The following is a 25011-nucleotide window of genomic DNA, read 5'->3' on the forward strand; positions in this document are numbered from 1 at the left end:
TGCCCTAGCCACAGAGGCGCCAGATGCCCCAGGGGGTAAACCCTTGGAAGTCACACAGCTGCAGGGAATCAACTCAGATTTCAGCCCTGCCTCTGCGTGTGGGTAACCTGCAGGCACTCGTGCGCTCCCAGACCTTATAGAGGTTGAGCTGAGCCCACTGTGAGCACGCTGAGAATGAGGCTGCTATGGGGGGGGGGGTGTCATGCCCTCCCCTTTACGTGTGCATTGACAATGGCCTCCCCAGTTGTGGCCTGGACCACACTCCAGGCCCTTTGGGCTGTCCCCACACAGCTGACCTCAATCCTGTCACTGGATCTGTCTGTTGAAGCCTGAGTTTCAGCCCCAAGACACTGCATACTCCAGCTGGTGAGATCTCTGGCTGGGAAGTGCAGCAAGGTGACCAGGACCGTCTGTGCTGCTCTGTCTCAGTCCTGCCTGATGCAAGGCTGCTGCACTCACCTCTGAGCCTCTGAGGCTCCCTATCTGTGCTGGCTGATCTCTCAGCCAGGGAGAATTGCCAGGGAAAAGGAACCCTTCCTCCTTCACAGCTCCCTCCCATGAGCACAGGTCCCGTCCAATTCCTTTTTTCCCCCCCTTTGGTCCTACCCAATCTGGGGATCTTTCTTGCAGCTTTGGTTGTATGAGATCTTCTGCCAGCTTTCAGTAGGTATTCTGTGAGAACTGTTCCACATACAGATGTATTTTCGATGTACTTGTGGGAGGACGTGGGCTCCATGTCCTATTTCACCATCTTGATCTCTAGCTCATTAGATCTTTTTTCAAATATAACTTTTTGTTTGTTTGTTTTTGTTTTTTGGCCACACAGTGTGGCTTGTGGAACCTTAGTTCCCCAGCCAGGGATTGAACCCACACCCTTAGCAGTGAAAGCACAGAGTCTTAACCACTGGAGAGCCAGGGAATTCCCGTCAAATATAACTTTTAATGTTATTTTGTTGAAGCTCAAGAATGTAACTTTTTTTTTTTTTTTGCGGTACGCAGGCCTCTCACTGTTGTGGCCTCTCTCGTTGCGGAGCACAGGCTCCGGACGCGCAGGCTCAGCGGCCATGGCTCACGGGCCCAGCCGCTCCGCGGCATGTGGGATCTTCCCGGACTGGGGCACGAACCCGCGTCCCCTGCATCGGCAGGCAGACTCTCAACCACAACGCCACTAGGGAAACCCAAGAATGTAACTTTTTTATGTGGTACGCGGGCCCCTCACCGCTGTGGCCTCGCGGCATGTGGGATCTTCCCGGACTGGGGCACAAACCCGTGTCCCCTGCATCAGCAGGCGGACTCTCAACCACTGCGCCACCAGGGAAGCCCAGAATGTAACTTTTTAAAATAAAAATTTATTTATTTATGGCTGCATTGGATCTTCACTGCTGCCCACGGACTTTCTCTAGTTTTGGTGAGTGGGGGCTACTCTTGGTTGCCGTGTGCGGGCTTCTCATTGCGGTGGCTTCTCTTATTGCAGGGCATGGGCTCTAGGCACACAGGCTTCAGTTGTTGTGGCTCGTGGGCTCAGTAGTTGCGGCTCATGGGCTCATTAGTTGTGGCTTGTGGGCTCTAGAGCGCAGGCTCAGTAGTTGTGGTTCGTGGGCTCCGGAGTGCAGGCTCAGTAGTTGTGGCGCAGGGGCTTAGTTGCTCCAGGCATGTGGGATCTTCCCGGACCAGGGATCGAACCCGTGTCCCCTGCATTGGCAGACAGATTCTCAACCACTGTGCCATCAGGGAAGTACCGCAAATGTTAAGTTTTGATATTACTTTTATGGGGCAAAACCACACAGGACCCACAAAAGTCCTAATACAACCTTGGGTCCCTGCCTTTGCTCGGTCTGCTTAGGTGTATACAGTGTGTCTGAGCCCCATGCCTGCTGTAACAGGTTACATTCCTCTGGCGTCTCTGCCTCGGTTCGTGTGGTGCGTATGAGCTCCTGCCTGGCCTAGGCAAAGCTTGGTGCAGCGGCTGAAAACACGGTCAATTAACTCCCGCAGCTCTAGAAGCCACAAGTCCAGAGTAACTTGCCCTGTGCTCATGCCCAGGTGTCTGCCAGGCTCGTTCCTTCTGAAGGCTCCAGGGAAGAGTCTATTTCTTGGCCTTTTCTCAGCTCTTGGTGTCCCCACATTTTTATGTCTTGTGGCCCCTTCCTCCCCACCTTCTCTGCGGTCTTCACGACCTCTATGCTCACGGCGCTGTCCTCCTTCTCTGCCCCCCTCCCACTTAACACCCTTCAGGAGCTTCCCATCTGAGAAATGAAACCCAGCCTCCTTGGGAGCAGCGTGTGATACACCTGCCGTGTCCCTGGCTCCCAGGACTTGGAGCGGGAGGTGGAGAAGCCATATCAGGCCCAGCAACCCGCCACCCCCATAACCTCACCGTTCCATAGACCCAGGCACAACATAGAGGAAAGCCCCTTGCTGGAACTTCAGGATGGCAACGGGGAAGCCTTAAAGCCAGCCTGGGCCCTGCAGGCTGCGCGGGTCCCCCAAGTACCATAGCAAATGCTTCTGGGCTCCTCTCCCTGGGGAATGGGGAGGAGCTCCAAGGGCTGCTTTATCTGCCTTGCCGCACGTCACCACGCCACAGGAACCTGAACCACTCAGCGCCTGCGGATGCGGACGAGGCTCGTGCCTCTGCAAAGCCGCATGTGTCACCCGGCTTCCCGGGGCAGCGTGCGGAACCGGGAACCCTGTTTTCTGTAAACGGCAAGTCCATTCTGAACCGAGGGTCTGGAGACGCCCTAATCTCAGCACTCATGCGTGATGGACCTGCTCCAGACGTTGTGATGGGGCCTGACCACATGGTGGGCAGCCAGGCACCAATGACCACGTGCACGATGGATAAAAATCCCTCCCGCGACCCCATGGACTCCTGGAGCTGGCGACAGGAGGGTGCACCCGCGCACAGAATGGCCCTTCTCACCCCTGACTCTTGTTCCTGCTGTGCCCTCCGCCTGGTGTTCCCCTCTTGTTCACCATGAACTCATTGACACTCCTCCCACAAGCCTTCGCTATTCCACCCTGCGTCGCCTGGCTTTCGCATCCACGTCTGCTTTTGGGGGGCCCCTCAGTGTCCAATTCCTGCACTTTTGTTGACATTCCTAGGAAAGAGCGAGCCCTGTTCCATGCAGCCGGCCCTGGGAGGATGCAAGCTCACATGGGGTCACAGGGGCAAGACAGCACAAGGAGGGGCGAAGTCTCTTCAGGGGAAAGGGGAGCCCAGAGCGGCGTGGGGTCAGGGCCGCCCGAGGGCGAGTCCCCTCTGCTGAGCTTTCCCGGACAGACCCGGGCGTCCATCTGCACAACCAGCCCGCGAGTCTCTGGGACAGGGTCTGCGCCCCACCGACCTAGCGCAGGGGAGGGTTTCCGACAGGGCCCAGGGTCCGGGTCGGGGGTAAGCCTGGTCTGCAGCAGCGCGGGGGGGAACCGGTGTCCTTCTGACGGAGAGCAGACAGACGCAAGCCGCAGGCCAGATGGACATGTGGTAAAATGGAGGCTCTCCAGTTACCGACGGAGCGAGAGAAGTGAGGCAGAGGCGTGCGGCACAGTGACATTTATGTAAAAAACAAAAATTAAAAGCACAGGTGCACGGAACTCGATGCATGTTGGGCAGGACGTGTGCAGGGACACGGTTTGCTGGGATGGCCTGGGGCGCTGCGGGCGGGGAGGGGGCTGGGACTGGAGCGGGTGGTGGGGTGAGAGCAGGGCTGGGTGGATGCAACACTGTAAGTCCCAGAGGAAAAAGAAGCGATCCGTGGGCACCGGGCCGTGGAGACGTGGGCTGGAGCCCAAACTGGGCACCCGCAGGCTCTCGGTGCGGCCGCCCCCTCACCTTCCTGCCGCGGCATCTGGGTGAGGTCCTCTACCAGGCTAGCGGCCAATCGGAAGCCGCCTAGGCTGTGTTCCCCGCCCCAATGGAGTCCGGGTGTTCCCGGGACACGGATTCGGTCGCCATGGTAACAGGGTGCCCTGTCCGGAGAGGGGGCGGAGAATGTGCAGTGTCTGCACTGCCTCTGAGCGGTGCTGTGCAAACGTGCTCCCTTTGCAATTCAGCTGCCAGATAAGGCCGAAATTCCAGACAAATGAAGAAAGTTTTTCTTTTTGACTATGAGTGTGTCTCATATTTAGTATGTTAAAAAAATTGTTTTAAAAATATTTATTTATTTGGTTGTGCCAGGTATTAGTTGAGGCAGGCGGGTTCCTTAGTTCCCGCACATGGGCTCCTTAGTTGTGGCATGTGGCCTCTTAGTTGCGGCATGCATGTGGAATCTAGTTCTCTGACCAGGCATGGAACCCGGGCCCCCTGCAGTGGGAGCGCAGAGTCTTAACCACTGCGCCACCAGGGAAGTACCAAAAATTTTTTTTAAAAAAAGTATATCTTGGTTAGTGTAATATGTCCCAGTATAGGATTTCCACATTTAGCAACTTAAAAAATAGGAGAGGCCCAGTTAAGAATTGAATTGGAGATAACCATGAGTGTTTTTTAAGATTAGCATGTTTCACATTGAGTGTATTTTAAGAACTTCAAATAGATAAGCAGCAAGGATCTATTGTACAGCACAGGGAAATATAGCCATTATTTTGTAATTAATACAATAAATTTAAATGGAGTATATTCTATAAAAATACTGGACACTACGTTGTACACCTGAAACTAATATAATATTAGTTTCTATACTTCAATTTTAAAAAAGCGATCAAAGCCCAAGTATAGCAAAGGGATGATACCACATATGAAAAAGGAAAAAGAGGATTACCTTGTCTGCTATCGGACCATGTAATATCAATTAGTCAAATAAATATGAAATAGACACACGAAAAGCAAGTTTTGTTGCCTGTTATCAAAGATGCCTGCGGGACTTCACTGGTGGTGCAGTGGTCAAGAATCCACCTGCCAATGCAGGGGACACGGGTTTGATCTCTGGTCCGGGAAGATCCCACATGCAGCGGAGCAACTAAGCCCATGTGCCACAACTACTGAGCCTGCGCTCTAGAGCCCGCGAGCCACAACTACTGAAGCCCACGTACCTAGAGCCTGTGCTCCGCAACAAGAGAAGCCACCGCAATGACAAGCCTGCGCACCCAACTAGAGAAAGCCTGCGCGCAAAGACGAAGACCAAACACAGCCAAAAAAAAAAAAAAAAAGAGCCTGGGACTTCCCTGGCGTTCCAGTGGTTAGGACTTCGTGCTTTCACTGCAGAGGGCACGGGTTTGATCCCTGGTCGGGGAACTAAGATCCCGCGTGACCACCTAGTGGGAGACATGTGGTCAGCCCTGCACATCCCCATGGCCTGGCTCCTAGGGCTCTATAAATTTCCCAAGGTGAATCACCCCAAAGCCTGTCCCCTTCACGAACTGTGCTTTCGCTACTACCGGCCAGGTTTCCCGCTAATGCTTTATGTGCCAGACACTATTTTTACTCCACACCATAACCTGGTGGTGAGGGAACCTCAATCCCTGTGACATCAACGAGGAAAGTGAGGTTTAGAAACAAATCAATGATGGGTCCAAGCTCACCCAGGGAGGCTTGGAATGCCACCACCTGGCGTTCCCCAAATTTCAGGCCCTGGGCGTCATCCCTACGACGGTGGTCATCTTCTTGTCTTCCTTTAAATTTGGCTCCTACGTTCACAGGTTTGTTGAGATAGAATTCACACACTACGCCACTCACCCACTTAAAGTGGACAATTTAGTCTACACTCAGAGTTATGCAGACATCACCACAATCAGAGAACATTGTCATCACCCAATAAAGAAACATCAAACCCATGAGCCGCCACTTCCCATCATCCTCAGCCCCTGGCAACCACTAATCTGCTTTCCATCTCTATGGATTTGCCTTTTCTGGACATTTCATATAAATGGAATCATGTCTCATGTGGTCTTTTGTGTCTGGCTTCTTTCACCCACCATAATGTCTTCAAGGTTCATCAGTGTTGTAGCATCTATCAGAGCTTCGTTCCATTTTATAGCTGAGTGATATTCCATTGTATGAATGGACCACGACGTGTTTATCTGTTTATCAGCTGAGGGACATCTGAGCTGCCTCCACTTTTTGGTTATTGTGAATAATGCTGCTGTGAACAGGGTAGGTTTTGTGTATGTGTGTTTTCAAGTCTCTTGGGGATTTGAGTGGACTCGACGGGCCACATGGTAATTCTATGTTCAACTATTTGAAGAACTAACAGAGCATTTCCCAAAGTGGCTGCACGGTTTTACATTCCCACCACATTGTCTGAGGATTCCAATTTAAACCTATTCATTTTGACTTTGAAACTATATATTGGAGTGAATTCTCTCCTTGAAGCCTTAAATCTGCTAGGTTCCCAGGCCTGCCGGGAGAGGATTTCTGTCTTACCCGTGAAGCTGGGGCCTTATAAGTCACAGAATAGGTTCCAGGGCATTTCTGGGGATGGGACTTTCAGGGTGTGGGTGCCACAGAGGAAGTCCAGCCCTGGTTCCTCCTCGGAGGGCTTGTCATGTGACGCGGTTTATTCTTAAGTGTGACACTCCAGGTATGGGCTCGGCTGTCTGACTGATTCGTCCAGTTCTCTCCTGATAAAAAGGAGTCTTAGAGAACCTCTGCCAGTAACCACACCGCTGTTACAGGGGAAGAAGCTGGGGAGAGCTATCTGTGGATTCTGACAGGGCTGTGAATGCAAGATGCCATCTAAAGAAGAACGCTTGTATGGGGGGCAGGATGCTGAGGTAGCCCCTGAAATCCTTGCCTGCGGGTGCACACGCCCCCTATGGTCCCCGACCCTGAGCGGCCAGAGCAACCTGTGAGCGCGCTGGGGCCCTCGCTTTCGTGATTATGTTACATCATACAAGACTCGACAGAGTATCCTGAAGAGACACTTTTCTCTTCTGACATAAAGGAGAATTAAACGGCCATACTGATATTTTTCCTTTGAGATAATTTATCTTTTTATTAAAAACTTTTTTAGATTTTAACTTATTTATTTTTATTGAAGTAGAGTTGATTTACAGTGTTGTGTTAGTCTCAGGTGTACAGCAAAGTGATCCATCATATATATATATTTATATATATATTCTTCTTCAGATTTTTTTCCCTTATAGGTTATTACAAAAATTTGAGGGCTTCCCTCGTGGCGCAGTGGTTGAGAGTCCGCCTGCCGAAGCAGGGGACACGGGTTCGTGCCCTGGTCCGGGAATATCCCACATGCCGCGGAGCGGCTGGGCCCGTGAGCCATGGCCGCTGAGCCTGCGCGTCCGGAGCCTGTGCTCCGCAACGGGAGAGGCCACAACAGTGAGAGGCCCGCGTACCGTAAAATAAAATAAAATAAAATAAAATAAAATAAAATGAAATGAAATGAAATGAAATGAAATGAAATGAAATAAAATAAAATAAAATAAAATAATAAAATAAAATAAATAAAATAAAATAAAATAAAATAAAATAAAATAAAATAAAATAAAAAAATAAATTTGAGTATAGTTCCCTGTGCTGTACAGTAGGTCCTTCTTGGAAACGGCCATATTTTGAGAGTAGGAGGCCATGTGACAAGAATCTGAGGTGGCCTCCAGGAGTGGAGAGGAGCCCTCCACCAAGAGCCAGCAAGAAAACAGGACCTCACTCACAACTGCAAGCAACTGAATTCTGCCAACAACCAATGATCCTGGACGTGGAGCCCACACCTCAGATGAGAGCCCAGCCCTGGCTGATTCCGTGCTGGCCGCCTTGGGAGACTCTGAGCAGAGGACCCAGTTAAGTAAGCCATGCTCTCACTCCTGACCCACAGAAGATGTTAGCTAAAAAATCCGTGATTTTTTAAGCTGCTAAGTTGCAGAAACAATTGGTCCTTGCTTAAGACAGGCACATAGATGGTTGTAGCTGCATTGCCTCAACTGAAATGATGATCCAGTTTGAAAATAAATTGATCAGGTGGTAACACAATAATAAAACTTCATTCATATCATAAGCAAAAAAAAAAAGAGAGAGAGAGAGAGAGCCTTGTGAATGTGTTATTGTCATATATTATATTAATACAAGTCTGGAATTTGGTTTTCCTTCTGTTAAAATGCCAAACTGGTCTTGGCATATTCAGACCATTCTTAGCAACAGGTAGTAAAAAGGCGATTCTTTGTGTAATCTGCCCAGAGAGAGGAGACTCAGAAAATTACCAGAATAACCCCTGGGGCTTGGGCTGAATTGTCATGCCCCAGTTAAAAAAACAAACAAATAAACAAAAAAATACAGAATTTTTTTCCCTCACTTCTGAAAGAGCTAATTTTATTTTTTTAATTTTATTGAAGTATAGTTGAGTTACAACATTGTATTAATTTCTGCTGTATAGCAAGGTGACTCAGTTATGTATATATATATATATATATATTCTTTTTCGTATTCTTTTCCATTATGGTTTATCACAGGATACTGAATATAGTTTCCTCTGCTATACAGTAGGACATTGTTGTTTATCCATCCTTTATATAATAGTTTGCATCTGCTAATCCCAATCTCCCAGTCCATTGGAGGCAGGAGATAGATGGTCTCCAGGCTAGACATTTACAACTGGCCTCCTGTTCACACTTGCTAGGGTGAGAAAAAGATGGGCTCCAGGTTGCACATTCACTACCAGCCCCCTGTTTACATTTCCTGAAGCAAGAGACAAATGGCCTCTAGGACTACATATTTATGACCAGACTCCTGTTTATATTTTGAGATCTGCACCTCTATATAAAAACCAGCAACAGAAATAGGGTAAATAATTGGAGATTGGACATTCTTATGGCAGGGAGGGAGTGGGACTAAACCCTGTTAAAAGATCAAGAGGTCATACATTTCCCATCCTTGGAGCAAGGGAAACATTGCACATGCGCAGAAAGGTTCCTTGGGGGTCAAAAAGGAGGGGGCGCCACCCCATAATAGGTGATGCTAAGGCCGTCCCATAGGCCTCTGGGCTGTAATCCATCTTCTAAAAAAGTTGAGCACACGGGCTTCCCTGGTGGCGCAGTGGTTGAGAGTCCGCCTGCCGGTGCAGGGGACGCGGGTTTGTGCCCCGGTCCGGGAAGATCCCACATGCCGCGGAGCGGCTGGGCCCGTGAGCCATGGCCGCTGAGCCTGCGCGTCCGGAGCCTGTGCTCCGCAACGGGAGAGGCCACAACAGTGAGAGGTCCGCGTACTGAAAAAAAAAAAAAAAGGTTGAGCACGCATGTTGGGGAGGGTCCTAGGGCAGGGCAGGTGTGGAAAAAGAAACCAGATAATTGACCAGAGGTAAACAGAGACCCGGAAGAACTGCCCTATATGAATGACTTAACCGCCTCTTTACTGGTCTCCTCCTCATTAGGGAGGATGCCCACACCCTTTCTCTCCGGGTGTGCATCTCTGCCTTGCTTCTGTCTTAACGAAACAAACTGCTTCTCTGTGTGCTCTCCCACTTGTTGTTGTGCTGTCTCTAATAATAAACTCTGTACCTGTTTTTACAGTTTTTGCCTCCGTGAGAAATGCACTTTTCACTGGGGGCAAAAGCCATGGGGTGTAGTGGCCAGGATTCCTGGTTTTCATCCAGGCTCCCCAGGTTCAATTCCTGGGCAGGGAATTAAGATCTTGCTTCACGCCACCACTCACTGCTGCCTCTCTGAGATCCTTCCCCCACACCCCCTACCCCTTGGTAACCCCAGGTCTGTTCTCTGTGTCTGTGACTCTGTTTCTGTTTCATAGATATGTTCATTCGTGTCATATTTTAGATTCCACCTATAAGTAATATTATACGGTATTTGTCCTGAAAGAGCTAATTTTAACTGTGTTCTGTTTCTTTTAGAATCTAATCAGATATATGACTATTAGTTTCACATAATGTTTAAGATTTTTAAAAAATGTAACCTGGGACTTCCTTGGTAGTCTAGTGGTTAAGGCTCTGAGCTTCCACTGCCAGGGGCACGGGTTCCATCCCTGGTCAGGGAAGTTCAACATGCTGCAGCACAGTGCGGCCAAAACAAAAAAAAACATGTTCAACTAAGTTGAATTATCATTCTGACACATTTTTATATCAATAGTAATTATGATCCATGTGGTATCAACTGAAGGATAATTTCCAAGAACCTAACTTAACATTAAGAGATTGGACTCATGCTAATTTCTTAATTATTTAACGATCTTTGGATACTGGAACAATTTCTAAGTAAGTCAGAATACTGAAAGTCTGGCCACAAAGAATAGATTTGGTGTTTTTTTTTTTTTTTTCTTTCTTGCCGCACCATGCTGTTTGCAGGATCTTAGTTCCCTGAACAGGGATCAAACCTGGGCCCCCTGCAGTGAAAGCGTGGAGTTCTAACCACTGGACACCAGGGAATTCCCTAGATTTTGTATTTCTACCTTGACTTCATATTTCTACGCATTGTAGGGTAACATAGATTTGGGTCATGTTAATGAGTGTGCTTATTTTTGACACTTTAAAGTGTGTAAAGGATGTGTGTGGCTTTAGGGGGTAACATCATGCCTCCCAATGTACCCATCCTCAACAGCCTTTGGGTTGTTGGGTCTTTTGACTTGTGGGGTGTGATGCTATCTCATTGTGGTCAGAACAGCAATTTAATCTCCAAAGGAAGGGGTGGCAGAATGGGTGAGAGTTGCTGTCCTAGTCGGCAAGGGCTGCCATAACAAAATACCACAGACAATGTGGCTTAAAGAACAGACGTTAATTTTCTCAGTTCTGGCGGCTGGACATTCAAGATCAAAATGTCGACAGCATTGATTCCTTCTGAGGTCTCTCTCCTTGGCTTGCAGATGACCACCCTCTCCCTGTGTCCTCACATGGTCGTCCCTCTGTGCATGTCTGTGTCCCAATCTCCTCTTCTTACATGGCAAGTCCACTGTGGCTGTGGAGTGATGTAGCCGAAAAATGACATTTTATGAAAGAACTATCCAACAACCTACGACTGATGCTTGCCTTCATTACCCACCTAATAAACAAAAACACCCAGGCACAGGATATAATATTTAAATGTCTTTGTTAAAATAAATGAATACAATTTTGTCTCTTATTTAAAAAACACAGGGCTTCCCTGGTGGCACAGTGGTTAAGAATCCGCCTGCCAATGCAGGGGACACTAGTTCAAGCCCTGGTCTGGGAAGATCCCACATGCCGCAGAGCAACTAAGCCCTTGAGCCACAACTCCTGAGCCTGCGCTCTAGAGCCCATGAGCCACAACTACTGAGCCCACGTGCCACAGCTACTGAAGCCCATGTGCCTAGAGCCCGTGCTCCACAAGAGAAGCCAATGCAATGAGAAGCCTGCGCACTGCAACAAAGAGTAGCTCCTGCTCTCCACAACTAGAGAAAGCCCACACACAGTAACGAAGACCCAACGCAGCCAAATAAATAAATAAATTTATATATATAAAAAAAACCAATAACAACAAACCAAATAAACAAGTAAGGTGACATTTATTTTTACTTCATCTCCAGGAAGGTATATTTGTGAAGATAGCATCTTCCATACCTGGGGTGAAGGGCAGGCTGTCCTCAGAGGCCTCACGAGGCCTGGAGACAATGGACTACAACTTCCAGAATGCCTCGCGCCAAGAGGTCGCAGACTGGACCCGCCCACTGCACCGCGAAGCCCCCTGGGAGATGTAGTAGGACGCTCTAGGTGCCCGCGCGCTGCCTGGCGGACAAGGTTAGTGTGATTATGAGTTCCTAGAACGCCCTGAACGCCCAGAACGCTCATCTTCAGACTCCCCGGACCCTCTGGATGCCCGCCCAATAGTCGCTTCTGTGTGTTACAGTGAGATAAAGTGGTCTCAGTGCGTCCTAGACCTGGCCCGGGAGCCAGGAGTTTGATTCCCGAAGGCCCTATTCCCAGCCTAGGCCCGGCCCCGCAAACCCATTGGGCGGTTCCCCCGCGCCGCCACGCCTTCTGGGAAATGTAGTCTGACTCCCTGGACGCCCTGGTCCAGAGTCGGCTGCAGGAATACAACTCCCAGAAGCTCCAGCGCAGCGGCGTCTCAACGTCCCGGGCTCCCCTGTCGCTCTCTCGCGTTGGTCGGTAGGTCGCGCCACAGGGTCTTCTGGTAAATGTAGTCTGACTCTCTGTGCGCTCAGGAACAGGGCTCCGGCAGCGGCGCACATGCGTTGGTCGGCAAGCCGCGCCGCGGGTCTCCTGGTCTTGGTAGTTTCCCCGGAGGGCGCTCTGGGCCGAGGTCTCCGGAGTCCGCGGTCTGGGGACGGAGTAACCGTCGGGAGAGCTGCGGGGTCCGGCCGGCCGGGGCCTGGGGCGGACGGTGTCGGGAGCTGACGGGACCCGAGAACCGTGGCCCTGGCCCCTCCCTGTGTGCAGAGACTCCGGGGTGGGCGTTGCGGGTCGGACCTGACCGCCGTCGAGGTTTGTTACTCGCCTTTCCCAGCTCTGACTCGGTCGAGAGCTCGGAGTCGGAAGAGATGACGGCCACGGGGCTCTTGGCTGCCTGCCTCCCGGTGAGTGGCCTCTCCTCTCCCTCCTGATGGGCTAGGCCTGGACCCCAGGCTAGGGGGCATAACTCCCCCGACTTCGGACCCTCAGCCCGTCGTTCTGGCCGAGGAGGGATGAACAGAAGAGGCAGAAAACTGCCTTGTCCTGCAGTCCTTAAGTGTATCAATAAAGCCCTAGAGCCAGTGAAGATCTAGTCACAAAGCCCCCCAGCAAGAAACTTCCTGACCCGAATGGCTTCAGCTACCACCCGTTTAATGAACAAACGATTCTGGTATTTCCATCATCTGGAATGATTTGTCTAAAAGAGGGAGCATGTCTCTGTTAATTCTTATGAAGCCCACGTAACCTGTGTTCCAAAACTTGTGCACTTCTCTCAGCTCAGGCTCCTCCTTTGAAAGGACAACAAAACAGACTCCAGGAAGTGGCAACTACTTTCTCAGACTGTTTCCAGGGTTAAGTGAATTTCCGTTAGCGAAAGTGCTGACTTAGCATTGCGCTCAGCCTGGAGAACTCTTGGCAAATGTTAACATTATTATCAGCAGTTAATAACATCATCTTTTTATGCCTGATATATAAAAAGGAAGAGGAATCCTGAAGGATGACTGTACATTTTGATCTTGTGGAGGATCCTTAGTTTATCAAGAAATGCGTGAGATTCTTAGGGGGTAAACATTTCAGTATTATGGGGGCTCTCCTCTGAAATGGCTGATGGAGGCCCCCAGATCCCCCGGGGAACCTTGAGTATCCCTCCGAAGCCAGAACCTTCTCAGGACATCTCTCTGTACGCCTGAGTCCATCCTCACGTTCTCATGTATGCTGCTCCCAGCCCTTGTGGGAGCTTTGCAGAGATCAGGGTCTTAGCTAAGCAGACACGACGGTGACATTTCAGGGGCAGTTAACCTTCGATGATGTGGCTGTGGACTTCACCCAGGAGGAGTAGGGGCTGCTGGGCCCTGGCCAGAAGACCCTGTACCACAACATGATGCTGGAGACCTTTAGGCACTTGGTCACTGTGGGTGAGGCTGTGCCTTGTGTTGACTTGCATCTGCCTGGGGTCTTGGCAGAGTGGGTGTGACCTGGCTGGGAGTGTGGGGTCAGTGAACCCTAGAAGGGTTTCTCTTCTTCCAAGCCCTCAAGGCCTGATCTCTCACTTGGACAGTGTCTTGGATCTCCAAACCAGCTATCGTGGCCCAGCTAGAACTCGGAGTAGAGCCATGGATAATGGACAGAGGACTCTCCCAAGATTCCTGCCCAGGTGAGAAAGGATCTTTACAGTCAATGTTTATATTTTTCTTCATATCTACCCTTTCGTATACTCTTCACTCCCTTTGGTATTTCCATAATTCCTCCTAGGATAATTTTCCTTTTGTCTGAAGAGCTCCCTTTATCATTTCTTTTAGAGTGACAGAATTTCCCCACTTTATGTTTGCCTGAAAATGTCTTTATTTCATCTTCATTTTGGAAAGATACTTTAAGCAGAGAATTTTAAGTTGGCAGTTCTTTTTTTTTTTTTTCAGCCCTTTAAAGACACCATGCTATTGTTTTCTGTATTCCATGGTTTCTGTTGAGAAGTCAACTCTCCGTCTTATTATTGTTACTTTGAAGACAGTGGGCCTTTTTGTATGTATTTTTGCTAACAGTGCTTTGTTAAATACACAAATTTTAAGTGTACAATTGAAAAATTTTGACAAACGTGTACCTATATGTAATCATTCAAATTGAGCTTGAGGACATTTACATTACCTCACAAATTTCTTTTGTTACCTCTTTCCATTTAAAAAAATTTTTATTTATTTATTTATTTATTTATTTATGACTGTGCTGGGTCTTTGTTGCTGCACGTGGGCATTCTGTAGTTGCAGTAAGCGGGGGCTACTCTTCGTTGCGATGCGCGGGCTTCTCACTGTAGTGGCTTCTCTTGTTGTGGAGCACAGGCTCTAGGCACGTGGGCTTCAGTAGTTGTGGCACTTGGGCTCAGTAGTTGTGGCTTGCGAGCTCTAGAGCACTGTCTCAGTAGTTGCGGTGTGTGGGCTCAGTAGCTGTGGTGCACGGGCTTAGTTGCTCTGCAGCATGTGGGATCTTCCCGGACCAGGGCTCGAACCCGTGTCCCCTGCGTTGGCAGGCAGATTCTTTTTTTTTTTTTTTTTTGCGGTACGCGGGCCTCTCACTGTTGGGGCCTCTCCCGTTGCGGAGCACAGGCTACGGACGCGCAGGCTCAGCGGCCATGCATGTGTTAATGAATTGTGGCTTTGTCATGGCACTTGAGGAGGGTGACCAGCGGTGTGTGCATGCTTCATGGCCTTATTCAATTAAGCGCTCTATTCTTAATTTACTACTAAATCCTCCTTTAGTTTTTAGGTTTCATAAAAACTTTCGTGTGGGTAAAGGGTGTTATTGGTGTAGAAAATGTAGCCTGTTTCTTCCCACCCCATAGGTTACACCTTGACCTAACGTTCTTAGGTGTTATAATTGTGCTTACTTTTGCTCCTTTTTAGGGTTTGCTGAAGATGGAGGCATATAGACTGGAGTAGCAAGGGTTGGTGAGGTTTATCGGGGTTTATCGATTATAGAACAGGCTCCTCTAGAGAGGTGTGAAGCACCAGCAAGTCCTTTGAGTTTTAAGCTGTTGCCAGTAGTACTCTGGTGAATAGTCTAGTTCTTATGATTATTTGGGTTTAGGGCTAAGCGTAGTGGGATATCTGATCCCAGTTTGGGTCTTAGCTATCCTGTGATCAGAATATGTTAAAGTCACTTTAGTAGTTTATTTTTATTTTAATTATGGTTTTTTACAGCTTAATTAAGGTTTAACTTTATATTGTATGGTTCTTTAACACGCTTTACGCCGTAGTTCTATTAATTTGGGTCAATCATATGACCGCGGTGGCTGGCACGAAATTTACCAAACCAGATTAATATGGCTTAGTCAAACTTTCATTTATGGCTTAATTTTTATCACTGCTGTCTCCCATGGGGGTGTGGTTAAGCAAGGTGTTGTGAGCTGCTGGTGTAAAATGCTTGATACCTGCTCCTTTTAATCTTAGTGATTTGGAGGGCATTCTCACCGGAGTGCGGATACTTGCATGTGTAATTCTATTAAAAACTAATAGAAAGGCTGGGCCCAAACCGTTATGTTTATGGGGCTAGTGAGCCCATCTAGACATTCTCAGTGTCTTGCTTTAGGAAATATTTAAGCTACATTAACTTGTTGCACATAGGTGGTGTTTGTATGGTTGTATTATGTGGCTTATGTCAGATTTAGTATTAAATTTTTGATAAGATGGCTGGCGAATCTAGGGGGATGTCTGTCTATATGGGTGGTGAATATCTAAGTAGCTCATTGGTATGATAGGGAGGGGGTTGAGGTTGATTTATTGTGATGGATAAATATTTTAAGCCGGGGTGGGGAATAGTAAAGTGCTATGTCCTGTGACCATTAAGTGATTGTACAACACAGGTTGCTCTTGCCAATTAATAAATACATCCAGGTCCAGCTACAATTTGCTTGACTGTGTTAAGACCTTTTAAGGTCATAGCTGAGTCTAAGCACTTCGCACCCTCCCCCAAATAGAAAATACCAAATATATGAAATCGCAGTTATATGTGAGCATGGGCTGATTAGTCATTAACCCATCGAGATGTCTTACTTAAGGGGAAAGAGTGGGCGATTTTAGGTGAGATGGCCCTGAAGTAAGAACCAGGTGTCGGATAAAGTTCAGTAGAAACCCCCACAAGTTATGGGCCCGGTGCGAGAAGAGGGACGCCTGCCGAGCGGGTTGATGGTTTCACGCAGCCTGGTGATTAAGCTCGTGGTCTAATGGACGGGATTCCAAGCATGTTGATTTAAATTGATTTAACTTAATGTACTACGTTCGATCAATAATATGTATTATGTAATATCAATGATTACATTACATACTAATATTCCCCATATTTGTTGTGTTTGGTTATACAACAGCTATAGCCGCTGAACAATATCCTGAGGTTTGGGTTTCTAATAAGGTTGTATTGGGGGCGTTTCTTTTAGGGTTAACAGTAGAGTTTTTACTGGTGTTTTGTATTTTGAAGGATGAGGATGTGGAAATTGTGTTTAAGTTTAATGGGTTGGGGGATTAGGTTATTTCTGATACTGGTGACTCTAGGTGTCTTAGTGAGGAGGCTGTGGGGATTGTGGATTATATAGTTGTGGTACTTGGTTGGTGATTGTTACTGGTTGGTCATTATTTATGGGTGTTGTGTTTATTATGGAGATTACTCGGGGTAATTAAATAAGAGTATACTAAGGGTGACGGTGATGAGAAATGATAGAAAGTATAGTTTAATAAGGTCTTTTTGGTTTGAGATTAGTGTGGAGGATTTTAGTTGAATGAAGGCTATAGTCTTTGGTAAGATAGTTTCTAGTCAGATTAAGTCTAGGAGGGAGGTTGCTAATTTTTGGCTCATTAATAGGTTTAGATGGGGAGGTAGGCCGTGTATGATGGTAGGGAAATATCCTAGGAGAGTAGACAATTTAAAGGAGTTTGAGGATAAGTATATTTTGAGTTTTGTGCGTTAAGGTTGGTTTCGAATGCTAGTACAAAACCCGAGCTGTTACTACGAGGGCAGTTAGTTTTAAGTGCAAAGGTGTGGTTATTAGGGGGATGGTTGTTGGGGGAATGTTGTTGGAGATGATGAATCCAGCAAAGATACTTCCGGTTAGTAGGTGTTTGATAGAATTAACTAGGAGGGGATTGTTTTCATTGATAGGAGCTGAGGTAGAGTAGCGGGTTGTCCCAGTAGTGTGAAGAAGATGATGCGAGTGCTATAGATGGCTGTGAGGGAGGTAGCGATTAGAGTTATTAATAGGGCTCAGGCGTTGGTATAAGACGTGGTGGTGGTTTCGATGATTAGGTCTTTATAGTAAAAACCAGTGAGAAAAGGCATTCCTGTCAGTGCCAGGCACCCAGTGATAAGGGCTGTTGCAATGAAGGGCAGAGTTTTGAATAGGCCTCCTATTTTTCGAATGTTTTGCTCGTTGTTTAGGTTGTGGATAATGGATCCAGAGCACATGAATAGTATGGCTTTAAAAAAAGCATGTGTGCAAATATGTAAGAATGCTCGGTGGGGTTGGTTGATACCGATTGTTACCATCATCAGACCTAATTGGCTTGAGGTAGAGAAAGCGATAATTTTTTTTAATGTCGTTTTGGGTGAGAGCGCATATAGCTGTGAATAGGGTGGTAAGAGCTCCTAGGCATAATGTTATTGTTTGAATGAGTTTGTTTTCTGTTAAAGGGTAAAATCGGATAAGTAGGAAAATTCCTGCTATGGCCATTGTGCTTGAGTGGAGTAGGGCTGATACTGGGGTAGGACCATCTATTGCTGAAGGGAGTCAAGGGTGAAGTCCAAATTGGGCTGATTTTCCGGTTGCGGCTAGTATGAGTCCTGTGAGGGGGAGGTTTAGAGAATTTAGGTCGAGTATAAAAATTTGTCGTAGGTCTCATGCCTTTGAGTTGGACAGAAATCATGCTGTTGATATAATGAATCCGATATCTCTGATGTGGTTATGTAAGATTGCTTGGAGAGCAGCTGTGTTTGCATCTGTTCTTCCATATCATCACACGATGAGTAGGAAAGATATGATTCCTACCCCGTCTCACCCAATAAAAAGTTGGAAGAGGTTGTTTGCTGTAACAAGGATTAGTATAGTAATGAGGAAGAAGAGTAGGTATTTGAAGAATTGGTTGACATAAGGATCTGAATGTATGTATCATATTGAGAACTCTATGATGGATCATGTGATAGACAATGCCACTGGTACAAGCATAATTGAGAAATAATCTATTCTGAAGCTGAGTGTCAATTTAAGGGTTTGGACAGTGATTCAGTGTCAGTTTGAAGTGATTATTTCTTGGCCTGTATGAAGGAATATTATTGTTGGGATTAGACGGGTAATGAAAGCACATGACACGGTATTTTTTTACGTATGATGGGTATTTATCACTTTTGTAGGAGTTTGTACCAGTTATCATGATTGGAATAATTAGTACTAGTAATGTGATTAGGGCAAAAGAAGAGAACAGGTTTATTACTTTTATTTGGAGTTGCACCAGTCTTTTGGTTCCTAAGACCAATGGATAACTACCATCCTTTAAAAGTTTGGAAAAGCCATACTATTAGTCATGGGGGCATGAATTAGCAGTTCTTGCAGTAGTTTCTCGGTAAATAAGAAGTTTTAGTCTTCTGTTGCTAGATTCACAATCTAGTGTTTTTTTAAACTATATTTACAGTATAGGGGGCCCAAGATGATTTTAGGATTTAGTGACAGGAGTAGAAGTGGCAGGATATGGAGAGCTATAAGGGCGTTTTCTCGTGTGAAGGAGGGTGTAATATTACTGATGTCGTGTGTACATTTGCCGCGTTGTGTTGTGATTAGTATATACATAGAGTATAGGGTTGTAATTACAATATTGGTTCCTATTAGGATAATAGTGAGGTTTGATCATGAGAAAGTTGATATAACTACGAACAGTTCTCCAATTAGATTAATAGTAGGGGGTAGGGCCAGGTTTGTTAGGCTTGCTAGTAATCATCAAGTGATTATTAGTGGGAAGATAATTTGTAGGCCTCGGGCTAGGATTATAGTTCGGATAGGATTCGTTCATAATTTGAGTTTGCTAGGCAAAATAATATAGACGATGTGAGGCTGTGGGCAATTATTAGGGCGGTAGCCCCTATGTAGCTTCAAGGGGCTTGAATGAGGATAGCTGCGATAACAAGTGCCGTGTGGCTGACTGAGGAGTAGGCGATGAGTGATTTTAGGTCTGTTTGACATAGACAAATAGAACTGGTTATGATTATTCCCCATAAGGAAAGCATAAGGAAAGGGTATGCTCTGAACTCTGTTGGGGGTTGAGTATTGATGTGATCCGTGGTATGCCATAGCCCCTGAGTTTTAGTAGTATGGCTGCAAGGACTATAGAGCCTTCGATAGGAGCTTCTACATGTGATTTGGGTAGTCAAAGGTGGAGGCCGTAGAGGGGTATTTTTACTATAAAGGCTATCATGCAGGCCAATCATATAAAGACGTTGGATCAGGAGTTGAATAGTGGTTGAGCTCAATATTGAAGTACTAGGAAATTTAGAGAGCCTATGATGTTTTGTATATATGTTAGTGCCACTAGTAATGGGAGTGACCCAACTAGTGTGTAGAATAAAAAATAGAGTCCGGTGTTAAGTTGCTCTGTTTGGTTACGTCAACAGGTAATGATAATGAGGGTAGGAACTAGTGTGGCTTCAAATATAATGGAAAATAGTTCTGTGGCGGTGAATGTTGTGATTAGGAATGATTGGTATTAGTAACATGATTAGTATTGTGATGTATAGCTTTTTTTGGATTAGTGGCTCTTTGAGTAGGTAAGATTGGCTGGCTATTAGTATTAGGGGAAGGAGTCATATTGTTAGGATTAGTGATGGTGGGGAGAGGGAGTCAGAGAAGAATGTTAATGAGATGTTGAGGCTATTGTCGTTGAATTGGTTAAGAAGAAGTAGGCTTGTGAGACTAATTAGTAGACTGCGGGTTGTGGAGTTAATTCAGATTATACTACTTCCCCCCGCCCCCGTACGCGGGCCTCTCACTGTTGTGGCCTCTCCCGTTGCGGAGCACAGGCTCCGGACGCGCAGGCTCAGCGGCCATGGCTCACAGGCCCAGCCGCTCCACGGCATGTGGGATCTTCCCGGACCGGGGCACGAACTCGTGTCCCCTGCATCGGCAGGCGGACTCTCAACCACTGCGCCACCAGGGAAGCCCTATACTACATTTTGATAGCCAAGTTAGGGGTATTAGTATGATTGTGGGGCTGATAAATTTTAGCATTGGAGAAGATTGAGGTTTTGTATGTAATCGGTTCCATATTTGTTTGATACCATTACCGATAAGGCTAATATGAGGGCTGCTTCGCAGGCCGCGAATACCAGTAAGGTGATTGGTATTATGCTGGCTAAGGTGAAATGTGAGTTTAAGGTTGTCAGGGCTGCTGGGATAAATAGTGACAGTATCATGCTCTCTGGGCATAGTAGTGAGAATATTAGGTGGGACAGTGACCCTATGAGGGACATAGTGAAAGCTATGATAATATTTATATGTACTAAGGACACTTGGTAATTACGAGTTTAACCATAATCTAATGAGTCGAAATCACTTGTTTTATTTTAAACTAAATACCATATTCAGCTCGTTCCAATCACCTTTGAGTTCATTCATAGGCCAGGCTAACTGCTAATAATGAGATTAAAAGTAGGGCTATGGTAAGTATTGTTTTTAGGTTGTCTAGGTCGAAAAGGAGGAAGGTGATCGCTACTAGGAAAAATTTTATGGAAAAGGGTAGGCGGGCGGATCCTATAGGGTCAAATCTGCATTCCTAGGGGCTTGTTTTTTCTGTGTGTTTAGTTGAGGAAGTCAGAAGGCGATAAGTACGAGTAATAAGGCTAGTATTGTGTTTGTTAATAGGGTCAGTATTAGGTTTATTGTTCTTTATCGGGGTGTACCGAAACTAGCTGATGGGAAGTCAGTTGTACTAATTAATGCTAAAAGGACTATGAGCCTCATCAATAGACAGATACATGAAGAGTCACACAACGTCTACAGAACGTCAGTATCAATCAGCAGCTTCGAAGCCGCAGTGGTGGTTTGATGTGACGTGGAATTTTAATTGGCGTAGGAAACAAACAATAAGGAAAGTAGACCCAATAATTACATGTGGTCCGTTGAATCCTGTGGCTATGAAGAAAGTTGATCTGTAGACTCCATCTGAGATCGTAAATGGGGCTTCGTAATACTCTGATGCTTGTAGGAGTGTAAAATAAACACCGAGGGCGATTGTAATAAGAAGGGCTTGAAGTATGTGCTTACGATTTCCTTCTATAAGGCTGTGATGGGCTCAGGTAATGGATACGCCAGAGGCCAATAACACAGAAGTGTTGAGGAGTGGTACTTCTAGGGGGTTTAAGGGGTGAATGCATAAGGGGTAGCCAGCACCTGCCTAATTCAGGGGTAGGGGCGGGGCTTGAGTGGTAGAAGGCTCAAAAAAAGCTGCTAAAAAATAGGACTTCTGATACGATAAATAAGATTATTCCGTCTCACAGTCCCTTTTGGACGGTTGGTGTGTGGTGGCCTTGGAAAGTGCTTTCTCGAATGACGTCTCGTCATCATTGATATATTGTTAGAATATTAGTTAGTAGGCCCAGTATTAGTAGAACTATTGAGTTGAAGTGGAATCATATGTTATGAGAAGTGCTGAAAGAGCTCCCGTGAGAGGTCAAGGACTAGGATTTACTATGTGACACGTGTGGGTTTGGTGGGTCACTATGTGTTGCTATGCAGGTATAAGCTTGCTAAGAGGGTGAATACATAGGCTTGAATTATAGCAACAGTGAATTTGAGGATGGGGAGTAGGGCGAGAATGATAAATGTAATGAGAGCCGTGAATGTGCTGGTGCTTATTAGCACTAGGGTTGTCTCTTCGATTAGATGTATTAGTAAGTGGCCTGCTGTAATATTGGCTGTTAGTCCTACAGCCAGTGCTACTGGTTGGATGAATAATAGGCTGATAGTTTTGATAATTTCTAGCATAGGGATAAGGAGGGTGGGTGTGCCTTGTGATAAGAAGTGGGCTAGGGATGCTTGTGTTTTATTAAGGAAACCTGGAATGATGGCACTGGCTCATAGGGGGATGGCCATTCCCACATTCATTGAGAGCTGTGCGGTGGGGGTAAATTAGTGGGGTAATAGTCCAAGGAGATTGGTTGAGCCAATAACTAGAATGAGTGATATTAGTATTAGTGATCAGATTTGTCCTTTATGATTATGGATACCTATTATTTGTTTTGATGTGAGTTGAATTAGTCATTGTTGAAGGGAAATTATGCAATTATTAATTAGTCCTTTTGATGTTGGAAATAAAATACTTGGGAATATAATGATTAGAACGACTACAGGGAGACCTATTATTGGGGTTACGAAAGGGGCAAATAGATTTTCGTTCATACTGTTTCTCAAGGGGCAGGTTGTTTTTGCACTTTAGTGAGTGCTGATTTTGGGTTGGGGTAGTAGATGTGTTTTGAGATTTTTAGTTGAAATATAATAAATAATGTTAGAAATATAGATGAAATAGTAGTAAATCATGTTGATATATCTAGTTGTGTCATGCTATCAAGGAGAACTTTAGCTTTCAGTCTTAAATTTAAAAGGTTAACAATAATCTAGCTTCTTAATGAGTTTATAGCATAGACATGGATCATTTTTCAAAGTATTTTAGGGGCACTAGCTCAAGGACAGTTGGCATGAAGCTATGGTTTGACCCACAGATCTCTGAACACTGTCCGTAATACAAGCCTGGTCGTGTTGATATTAGGGTTGTTTGGTTTAGGTGCCCTGGGATTGCGTCTGTCTTTAGGCCTAAGGAGGGTACCGCATGAGTGTAATACGTCTTCGAAGGAGATTAGTATTTGGATTGTTATCTCTATAGGTAAAACTACTCAGTTATCTACTTCTAGCAGTCATAGCTCTCCTGGTTTTAGGTCTAGTGTTGGGATTATATAGGAATCAAAATTTAGGTCTTCGTGGTCTGTATATTCATAGCTTCAGTATCATTGGTGGCCTATAGGTTTTACAGTAAGAGATGGATTGTTGATTTCATCTATTATATAAAGGATTCGTAATGATGGCAAGGCAATTAAGATTAAGATAATAGCCGGTAGGATAGTCCAGATAGCTTCTACTTCTTGTGCATCTATTGTGCTAGTATGTGTTACCTTAGTTGTAAGTATTATATAGAATATAAGTATTATACTTAAAAGTAATATAAGTATTATATAGAATACTTATAAGTAATATAAGTATTATAATACTTATAAGTAATATAAGTATTACTTATAAGTATTCTATATAATACTTATAAGTAATATAAGTATTATATAGAATACTTAGTTGTAAGTATTATAGCGTAATAATATAGAGAACTAAGGAGCTAATTAGGAAAACAGTTATCAGTGTGTGGTCTTGAAAATGTAGCAATTCTTCTATCATGCGTGATGTTATGTCTTGAAAACCTAGTTGGAAGGGATATGCCATAGAGTATACAAGATTTTCACTTGTGACTTAACTTCGACAAAGTTATGTAAAATTTTACTAATACCTCGTTCATGAAGAAAGACATAGCGGCTATGATGTTGGCCTGAAACCAATAAAAGAGGGTTCGATTCCTTCCTTTCTTGGCTACTTTAGATTAACGTAAGTTGGCTATTCAAATGTATGGTATGGTGGAGGACATCCATTTAACCACTCTAATTTGTAAGTTCTACTGTTAATACTTCTCCTTTGGATGTGAATACTTCTCAGATAATGAAGACTATCAGTATGACCGCTGTTAATGAGATGAATGAGCCTATTGATGAAATAGTATTTCATGTTGTATAGGCGTCTGGATAGTCGGAGTACCATCGAGGCATGCCAGATAAGCCTAGAAAATGTTGTGGGAAGAAGGTTATGTTGACACCCACGAATATGATCACGAAGTGAATTTTTGCTCATGTTGAGTGTATATCCTGAGAGTAGTGGAAATCAGTGTACAAATCCTCCTATGATAGCAGAAACAGCTCCCATTGAGAGCACATAGTGAAAGTGTGTGACTACATAGTAGGTATCATGAAGGACAATGTCTAATGATGAATTATCTAGGACAGTACCTGTTAGTCCGCCGACTGTGAAAAGGAAGATGAAACCTAAGGCTCACCTCATGTCCGGGCATCATTTAATATTGCCTCCATGGAGTGTTGCCAGTCAGCTAAATACTTTTACCCCTGTAGGAATAGCAGTAATTATAGTGGCTGATGTAAAGTATGCTCGCGTATCAACGTCTATACCTACTGTGAATATTTGATGGGCCCATATGATAAACCCTAAGAACCCGATTGATATTATAGCTCATACCATACTCATATACCCGAGAGGCTCTTTTTTACCTGAGTAATAGGTTACAATGTGTGAGATCATTCCAAATCCAGGTGGGATTAAAATGTATACTTCAGGGTGTCCAAAGAATCAAAAACAGATGTTGATATAAGGTTGGGTCTCCTCTTCCCGCAGGATCGAAGAAAGTTGTGTTCAGGTTTCGATCAGTTAATAGCATGGTGATTCTGGCTGCTAGGACAGGTAAGGATAGTAGAAGCAATACTGCTGTGATTAGTACTGATCATACGAATAGTGGTGTTTGGTACTGGGTTATAGCGGATGGTTTTATGTTGATGATAGTAGTGATAAAATTAATAGCCCCGGGCTTTCCTGGCGGCGCAGTGGTTGAGAGTCCGCCTGCCGATTCAGGGGACACGGGTTCGTGCCCCAGTCCGGGAAGATCCCACATGCCGTGGAGTGGCTGGGCCCGTGGGCCATGGCCACTGGGCCTGCGTGTCTGGAGCCTGTGCTCCGCAACGGGAGAGGCTGCAGCAGTGAGAGGCCCGCGTACTGCAAAATACAAACAAAAAAAATTAACAGCCCCAAGAATTGAGAATACACCAGCTAAATGTAGAGAAAAAATAGTAAGGT

General features: G+C 45.7%; 4 pseudogenes; all 4 read right to left on the minus strand.

The window, feature by feature from the left end:
• Positions 1 to 16682: 16682 nt before the first annotated feature.
• Positions 16683 to 18594, minus strand: LOC132510168 (NADH-ubiquinone oxidoreductase chain 5-like; annotated as a pseudogene).
• A 2392-nt stretch (positions 18595 to 20986) lies between these two features.
• On the minus strand, positions 20987 to 21769 carry LOC132510169 (cytochrome c oxidase subunit 3-like; annotated as a pseudogene).
• Positions 21770 to 21774: 5 nt separating this feature from the next.
• Positions 21775 to 22455, minus strand: LOC132509557 (ATP synthase subunit a-like; annotated as a pseudogene).
• Positions 22456 to 22705: 250 nt separating this feature from the next.
• On the minus strand, positions 22706 to 23541 carry LOC132509558 (cytochrome c oxidase subunit 2-like; annotated as a pseudogene).
• Between the last annotated feature and the right edge of the window lie 1470 nt (positions 23542 to 25011).

Source organism: Lagenorhynchus albirostris, chromosome 19, assembly GCF_949774975.1.
Source record: "Lagenorhynchus albirostris chromosome 19, mLagAlb1.1, whole genome shotgun sequence".
Lineage (NCBI taxonomy): Eukaryota > Metazoa > Chordata > Mammalia > Artiodactyla > Delphinidae > Lagenorhynchus > Lagenorhynchus albirostris.